The sequence below is a fragment of the Oryctolagus cuniculus genome, chromosome 7 (assembly GCF_051225735.1).
Source record: "Oryctolagus cuniculus isolate XC-2025 breed Fujian yellow rabbit chromosome 7, ASM5122573v1, whole genome shotgun sequence".
Taxonomy (NCBI): domain Eukaryota; kingdom Metazoa; phylum Chordata; class Mammalia; order Lagomorpha; family Leporidae; genus Oryctolagus; species Oryctolagus cuniculus.
The window spans coordinates 51353413-51362478 of NC_142873.1; positions in this window are offsets into that span (position 1 = coordinate 51353413).

Genomic DNA, 9066 nt, shown 5'->3' on the forward strand with positions numbered 1-9066 from the left:
TAATCCTCCACCTTGCGGCGCCGGCACACCGGGTTCTAGTCCCGGTTGGGGCGCCGGATTCTGTCCCGGTCGCCCCTCTTCCAGGCCAGCTCTCTGCTATGGCCAGGGAGTGCAGTGGAGGATGGCCCAGGTGCTTGGGCCCTGCACCCCATGGGAGACCAGGAAAAGCACCTGGCTCCTGGCTCCTGCCAGGATCAGCGCGGTGCGCCGGCTGCAGCGGCGGCCATTGGAGGGTGAACCAACGGCAAAGGAAGACCTTTCTCTCTCTGTCTCTCTCTCACTGTCCACTCTGCCTGTCAAAAAAAAAAAAAAAAAAAAAAAAAAACATATTAAAATAGTCCCAGAGGAGAAGCACCATGCCTTAAGACAATCTTGGTGATGAGATAGAAATAAAGTGCCCTGCCTGAAGTTTCTGAAATGCCAGTAACGTGCAGGTACATGCACACAGTAGGAGCTGCACGACATAGCCAAACATGGACAAGCAGTTACTCAACGGAAGACCACGACCGTGTGATGGTTTTCACTTATTCATCTTAAATCTTTTTTTTTAAAGATCATTTATTTATTTATTTGACAGGTAGAGTTACAGACAGTGAGAGGGAGAGACAGAAAGAAAAGTCTTCCTTCCATTGGTTCACTCCCCAAATGGCTGCTACAGCCTGAGCTACGCCAATCCAAAGCCAGGAGCCAGGTGCTTCCTCCTGGTCTCCCATCGGGTGTAGGGCCCCAAGAACTTGGGCCATCCTCCACTGCCTTCCCAGGCCACAGCAGAGAGCTGGACTGAAAGAGGAGCAACCAGGACTAGAACCCGGGGCCCATATGGGATTCCGGCACCACAGGCAGAGGATTAGCCAAGTGAGCCACAGCGCCGGCCCCTTAAATCTTAGTAATCCGTAATAATTCACTGGGAAAGTAAGCCATTCAGCAACTCTCTACTGAATATATGCTGAGTGTGGAGAATTTGTGTTAGGGCAGGGAATCCATCAGTGTGAACCAAGGGGATAAAATGCCTTGGCCACCTCTGGGCTCACATTTCAGCAGAGCTGAGAGGTGGAGGGAGACAAGCCGTAAACCAGCTGAATGAGAGTCGTATGAGAAGCTGCGAGCATAGCAGAGGAGCATGAGGAGCAGGTGCGTAGGGAACAGCAGGCGTGATGTTTTGGTCACGTGTGATTGGCAGACTGTCTCAGCATAAAAGGACATTTCTTGGTCTGCGTTATAGCACAGATTCGCGCTTCAGGTTATCTTGACTGCTGGCTCAACAAATTCGCCAGGATGCTGTTTCTCTCCCTCCTTTATTGGTCCCCTTTGCTGGGAATTTGTCTTCATTCCCAGGCCCTTTTAGTTGCAGAATGGCTCTGACAGTTCCTGCGAGAAAAGAGGTTCCCAGTCGTCAAAGAACAGCCATCAGGTTAGCCCTCTCTGGCTTATGTGCCCATTGCCCAGGCAGTCCCCGTGGCCAGGTAGCTGGAGTGCGATGGCTAATTTAGGCAAGATGTACCACCTGCGACTCCTCTAGAGCCCAAGGGTTTGCTTAGCTTCACCAGGAAGACAAGATTGCTCTAACCCACGTAGAAATTGAAACAAAGGATGCCTCTGTTTTCAGGAGAAGACACAGCCCCGTGCACTTAGCAGCACCAACGCTGGCTGGATTTGAGGCCGCACTGCCCCCTGGGGCCATGTCCTCTTAGGTACTGCACAGACTCGTGTCCTCATCCCATGGTCCTCCTAGGGAAAGTCTGTTCTGAGGCCCCACTGCAGGAGTTTAGATTCAGGTGTCTGTAATGAGCCTGGAGAAGCCCCTAAAAACTGACGTAGGTGTTGCTTCCCAAGAGTTTGGAATGGGGCCTGCCCTAAGTGCTGAAATGCGTAATTGTCCTCCATCAAAGTCCCGAGAGCTGTCAGCAGCTATTTGACTGCTGAGACGCAAGCTCTTGTCTACTGGTGAGATGTGCTCTCCTGCTGGAGCTTGGGACAGAAGCCTGAGAAGAAACCCTGGGCTCAGAGGCCCTGCGATTGTGTCTGTGATGTGTTTGTTAGATGCAATATAGACATGAGAGAGTGGAAGAGGTACATACCCAGCCCTGAGTCGACAATGACGTGCTTTTCCATTGCGCTTGGTAGCTGTGAAGGCTTTGGAGTTATGAGAGTCATAGATCCAGAATAGAGGAATCTGAGACCATGATGATTCAACCAAAAACCAGTTAGTTTAAGATTAAATATGGGGGCCAGCACTGTGGTGCAGTGAGTTAAAGCCCCGGCCTGCAGCCCCAGCATCCCATATGGACGTTGGTTCCAGTTCCGGCTGCTCCACTTCTGATCCCGCTCCCTGCTAATGCACTGGGGAAAGCAACAGAGGGTGGTCCAAGTGCCTGGGCTCCTGTACCCACGTGGGAGACCAGAAGAAGCTCCTGGCTCCTGGCTTCGCATAGGCTCAACTCTGGCCATTGTAGCCATTTGAGGAGTGAACCAGAGGATGGAGACCTGTCTCTCTGTCTCTACCTTTATGTAACTCTGTCTTATGAAATGACTAAAATAAATCTTTTTAAAAAAGATTAAATATGGATAAAAATCTGTGTAATATCGAGCTAGATTTTGTAGGACACACAAAAAAAACAAAAAATGGTAAATTCATCTTCAAATTTAAAAACTTTTAAAATGTACTGTTAAAAAGCTAAATGACATGCTACAGAATGAGAGAAAATATTTTTATAACATATATCTGATAAAGGGCTTTGGCCAATAGGAGAAAAATCTTTGAGTCTGAATCTGTTTATTTACAACAATCTCTCCTGTGCGTGTTCAATGCCTCTCCACCTCAGCCCTTTTCAGAATGATTTCTTTTCCATCTCTGCCCTGCACTCCTCCAGCCATGCTCTTTAGGATTGCTGCTATCTTTGTAGCCAAAATACCAAGGCACTTAGCCCTGTTAAGGCCACAAAGGGCCCCAGGAAAGTGAGAGAGAATGGGCTAATCCCTCTCCCTCCCTTCAAACACCTGGAGACCTCAGTGGGGAGTGGCCTGGAACACCTTCAGTGGCTCTGAAGGGCTCAGATGAGGTGTCCTGCCTCTCCCAGGCACCTGCCCTAGCTGTGGCTCTCCTAATTGCTAGGGCACACGGCCACTCTCTCATTTTCATGGCCAATTTGAATCTTCATAACCTGGAGTGGGGGTCTCTCTTTCAAACCTCAGTTTCTTTGTCCATAAACAGGGACCTTGACTAAACTCCAGTGTTGACAGGGTCAAGTTCGGTTGACTAAGAAACTAGCATGCAAATTAACTTGTTTCAACTTTGTGAATCAAACAAAGCAGGGCTATTGACCTTTGCCCAGTGGGGCCCAGCTGGCCACCCCAGAATGAATAAGCTCCTCTGGCTCCAACATTTTCTTGTTCTGTTCATATCTGGCTCATATAGTTCTCTAAGTCAGGGGTCAGTCTCTAAAGTCACCGCAAACTTATGAGATAACAGTGAACATAAAACCAAAGAATATGCACAATAAGGAGAAACCAGATGTGCCCTACTGGAGGAGAGTCATTCTAGGCTATGTTGTAACCAAGAAACTGCCAGTGTAGACATACAAACAGGCTGTGAAAGCAGACGTTCACAACCAACCTCAAAGCCGTGCCCTCTGGCCCAAGGGCCCCATGAAGGCAGCTGGAGAGGACGTTTTAGACAATGCTTAGATTTTCATTGAAACAAAATTTTTCTACATTACTAATTAAAGTGGAATTATCACAAAGCTATGAATAGATATTGCAAAAGTAAAGACAGGATTCACACACACACACACACACACAGCAGAACAACATCCAGAGAGGAACGGCTTAAGGAAATACACCAGCAAAATCATAAAAGTGATTCTGCATCCATTCAAATTGATTGTAGATACTGTGATAGCACTCCATGTCTTACTCCCTGGAAGAGCTCAAAGCAGAAACAATAAATGGATCTGCCAGACTTCTAGAAAGAGGAAGAAAGGAAGGAAGGAAGGAAGGAAGGAAGGAAGGAAGAAAAAAGAAATAAAATATTAATTACTACTAATTGATCATTACACGTTATATACATGTATCAAATTATAATCATGTAGAGCCATAAATAAGTATACATGTTATATATGAATTAAAAATGAATCTTAAGAAAATACTGAAATGAGAGCTGGAGTAGAAATAGTTAAGGGAGAAAAATATTAGTAAGAAAAGCATGCAGCATGGTGAATTGGCTTGGAAAAATCATACAAAGAAGTGGTTAGAGAGAAGATGACTGACAAGGAAAACACAAAAAGTAAACATGTGTGAATGTTGTTCCTGAAGAAGGTAAGAGAGCATGAAGAACAGGAAAAAGATTCATAGATAAAATATATGAAAATATCCTTGAGCTAAATACCAGAAGCTGCTCATTGAAGAGGCACGTATGTTCCTGGAATATTGATTCAAAATGTCCTAGTTCCTGAATGCCAAGGTGAAGTGCCCAGTGGACACATGGGCAAAAATAAAGGCAAACACATGGAATCAAATATCTTGCTAGTCTCAGATTTCTTGACAACAATACTCAATGTCAGATGAAAGTGAAATAATATTTACAAAATTCTGAGGGAGAGAAGTATGGCTAATAATTTTATACTCAGCTGAGCATAACAGCACTAAACAAATAAATGCCCGAACAAGTATGGACTCAGAACATCTCTGAGAAATTTCTCCAATGATGAAATCCAAACAACCAAAAGAGAAAACATTACTAAAAATAGCTACAGTGATAAATTAATTAATTTAAATTAAAACTATTAATAGCCATTGAACCTAATTAATTACAAAGCTAGGGCTGAATAACCACAACAACTGAATTAAGGATTTGAATGACATATAAACTTTTTAAAGATTTATTAATTTATTTGAAAGACAGAGTGATAGAGGGAGAGAGAAAGAAAGAGAGATCTTCCATCTGCTGGCTCCCCATTGTATAAGAAAATTATCTTCTTATGTTAAAAATGTGCAAACATTAAACCAGGTGTTAAATATGTGGGTCTTATGCAGGCAAAAAAAGACATGCTAAATAGAAATAAAAGTGCACATTTAATAAACTTAAAATTTACATGAACTCGATTGGACGGAGAAAGTTGGTTTGCTTTGACTAAACTTGGCTTCCAAGAATAAGAGCCAGGAATGTTCTTGCTATGGTTCAGGAGTTCAACAGTCACTTTGTGGCTCAAATATCACTACTTGTCTGCAGTCAGTCCATCGCGAGGCCTTCATTCTTTAAGCACTGTGCAGACACCTGGCCTCTCTCTACTGCACACCACGTTACCTGGGAATCAGCCTGTGTAGTGCCCCATCAGCCCCTAAGGTAACACAACTTAGTGCCAGCGAATTCTATCATAAATGCAAAAGGTAGCACGCAAGCCTCAAGGTGTTACTCAGAAAGTAATCAGGTATCTTATCCAGGAAATTGTCTCTTTTCCCCATATTATCAGAAAAATGAAAATACACTTTTAAAAAAATGTAAGGAAGTGGGAGGAAATGTGTGGAGGCAATAGCCAAGTTCATTGCATTGACTATAGTTATAATTTCATGGCTGGATACTTTTCCCCAAGCACATCAAGTTGTATGCATTAAATAATACATCTTCTTTATGACAATAATATTCACAATGAATTGGATTTTTCAAAAGAAGAAAATGTATTTTAGGAAAAGAACGCACCTGCACAGCTGCTGAGTACATTGCGCTGTGTGTTGCCCCGGGCAGCCATTTCCCATGGGATAAAGATTCGGCAGAGAGCTTTGCTATTTGATTAAAATTCCAGAGCATCACAGAGAGCAAAGTTCTGGCAGCTCTGTATCAAGGACCACGCTGTGCTCTGAGCAGGGAGGCTCGGCAGCAGCACAGCCCATGCTGATTCTCAGACTGCTGGGAGCCAGACTCCCACACCATGGGTGTGCTTGGGGAGTGCTGGCTGAGCACGGAGAGGGGCCTGTGCGTACGGGGGAGCTCATAGCCAACAACACCCTGAACACAGTGCCTTTCTGTGGCTATGGAAGACTATGTCAACGGGACATGCCTCAGCGACAGCAGCAATGGTCGAGTGTTGGGGAGCACAGGCTGCCCTGTGAAGAACTCGGGTGCATATGTGGTGCCGATGCTGGTTTTGGAATACCTGGGGGCTGTGAGGAGGCAGAGTTTGAGAGAATCTGACTTGGGGCCAGTGTCATGGTGCAGCAGGTTGAGCTGCTGCTTGCAACACTGGTATCTTCATATTCAAGTCCTGGCTGCCGCACTTCTCATCCAGCTCCACGTTAATGCACCTCAGAAAGCAGATGACGATGGCCAAGTACTTGGACTTTGGCCACCTACGTGGGAGACTCAGATGGAGTTCCAGGCTCCCGACTTCAGCTTGGCCTGGCCATAGCTATTGCAGCCATTTGCAGAGTGAACCAGTGGATGGAAGATCTCTGTCACTCTGCCTTTCTTTCAAAAAGAGATGGAAGGAAGGGAGGGAGGGAGGGAGGGAGGGAGGAAGGAGAAAGAGAAAGAAGGAAAGAAGGAAAAAAGGAAGAAAGGAAAGAAAAGAAAGAAAGGGAAAGGAAAGAAAGGGTGAGTCCTACTTGAAGACTTTTGAGCATGAAGAAACGAAGGAACAAGAATGGAAGCAGACTGAAAACACCTCACTACTTTTTGGTTCCTTGTCTGCGTGGCTGAGAGCAGAACCCATCCTGGCTTCATTGAGAAGCTTCCCATCCCCCTGCAATCTTCCTCAACCAGCTCCACCCTGTCTCTGCTATTAGCAGGTGCCCCACCAAAGAAACCAGAGCAAATCAGCTCAGCCCACCTAATGCCTGCCCACTCAGGACTCTCAGCTGCCTTAACTATATAAACCCCGGTCTGTAAGAGAACGGAGCTCTCCACCGTGCACTTTCTACCCTCGGCAGCAGTGAGTCCCCCTCAGGTTGTCTCTTAATAAACCTGTTCTGGCTACAGTCCATGATCTGTCTCCTCTTGGTCTTGTTCTGTTCTCACAGAAAATATAAAGCAGTTTGCACAATTACTTACAGGAGAAGAAAAAGTTTATTAAGTTATTAATTTCAGAGACCTCCAGGGTGATAAGGAGAAATTACCAGAAAGTGATTTTGTAATATCCTAACTTGTCTGAATTCCTCAAAAGACAAACCTTCCTCTTGGGACACAGTAGTGGTGGCCTGGGTTATAAAAGCACAGCTGCTTGCCAGCGAGGGACCACCAGCAAAGATGCAGGCTGGCTCCCTGCAGCCTGACGGCGATGCTGAGGTGCACTTAAGGAGCCCTTGCTGTGGCGCAGCAGGCTAAACCTCTGCCTGTAGCACTGCCATCCCTACATGGGCGCTGGTTTGTGTCCCAGCATCTCCTCTTCTAATCCAGCTCTCTGCTAATGGCCTGGGAAAGTGGTACAAGATGTTCCAAGTGCTTCGGCCCCTGCACCCATGTGGGAGACCCGGAAGAAGCTCCTGGCTCCAGGCTTTGGATAGGTCCAGCTCTGGCTGTTGTGGCCAACTGGGGAGTGAACCAACGGATGGAAGGTTTCCTCCCAAAATCTGTAACTCTGCCTCTCAAATAAATAAATAAATAAATCCTTAAAAAAGGGAGAAGAAGGAGAAGAAGATGAAGAAGAAGGAGAAGAAGAAAAAGAAGATGACGACTCATCTTTGCCCAGTCTCCCTGGGGAAGAAATCATTGCATTGCACCTAGAAAGAGGGCTGAAGCATTTAGTTAAAGCAGCAGAAGCCCCAGAGGAGCTGAGGTGCTTCTGCTTCAGATGGGGAAGTTCCTGGAAGCCAGGAGCACAGGGTCTGGAAATCCATGCAGCTGTCAACAATGCAGTTAACCTGCTCATTGCAGAGAAGCGAGCCCAGCCGCCCAGCTAGCATGTTACAGCACTGTGCAGCCACCAGCAGAACCTCTGACTTACGTGCTCAGAAAGAAAAGAACATGATCTGTTGTGTTACAACACAACAGACCTTTGAAATGAGCCACGAAACAAGGGCCTGTGAACCTTGACCTGGTCCTGACGTTGGAAAACTCAGGCTCTGCTGGATCAAGCCCTCCATCAGGAGCCTGCAGGGAAGACTTAGTGTAGAAACCTGTCCCCAGCGAGAACTGTTGGGTCATCATGACACTCACTGTGGAAACAATTCCAGAGGAACTGAAGAGGGTCGCAGTACTGGTTGCTCTCGGACAGTGAAATCAAAGAGTAAAGCGGGGCTGGAGGCACCCTGAGCTCAGGTCCCCGCCAGCTGGGTCTGAGGGAATGGGGAGGAGCGAATCTCCCCCTCTGGTGGAAAGGTCCCTCAGACAATGTATTCCTTTTCTATCGCTGAGTAACAAAGCACTACGAAACTCATAGCTTCAATCAGCACACGTTTATTATCCCAGAATTTCGGTGGGTCAAGAGTGTGCATGTGACTTAGCTGGGTCCTCTTGGTCAGTGTGTCACAGGGCAGAGTCAGGTGTCGGAGGACTATGGTCTCATCTTGAGGGCTGATGTGGGAAGGGTCTGCTTCCATGCTCACTCGGGCTGTTGATAGAATTCATCCCCTGACGGTCGTAAGACTGACGTTCCTGTTTCCTTGCAGCCTGTTGTCAGAGGCCAGGCCAGCTGCCAGATGCCACTGGCAGTCCTTGCCATGGGACCTCCACAAACAGCTCAGACGTAGTAATATGCATCTTCCACCCAACAGGAGAATCTCTCTTGCCTGCTATAATGTAACATAATAACAAGGATGACTAGCCTATCAGTTTTTAAAAAAGATTTATTTTATTTGAAAGTCAGAGTTATGGGGTGGGGGGGCGGGGGCGAGGAGGAGAGAATATCTCCTATCCACTGGCTCATGCCCCAAATGGTCACAGTAGCCAGGGCTGGGCCAGGCAGAAGCCAGGAGCCAGGAGCTTCATCCAGATCTCCCACGTGGTGCAGGTGCCCAAGGGCTTGTGCCATCTTCCATTGCTTTTCCCAGGCCATTAACAGGGAGCTGGATCAGAAGCGGAGCAGCCAGGACACAAATCTGCATCTATACAGGATGCCGGTGTTGCAGGTGGCAGCT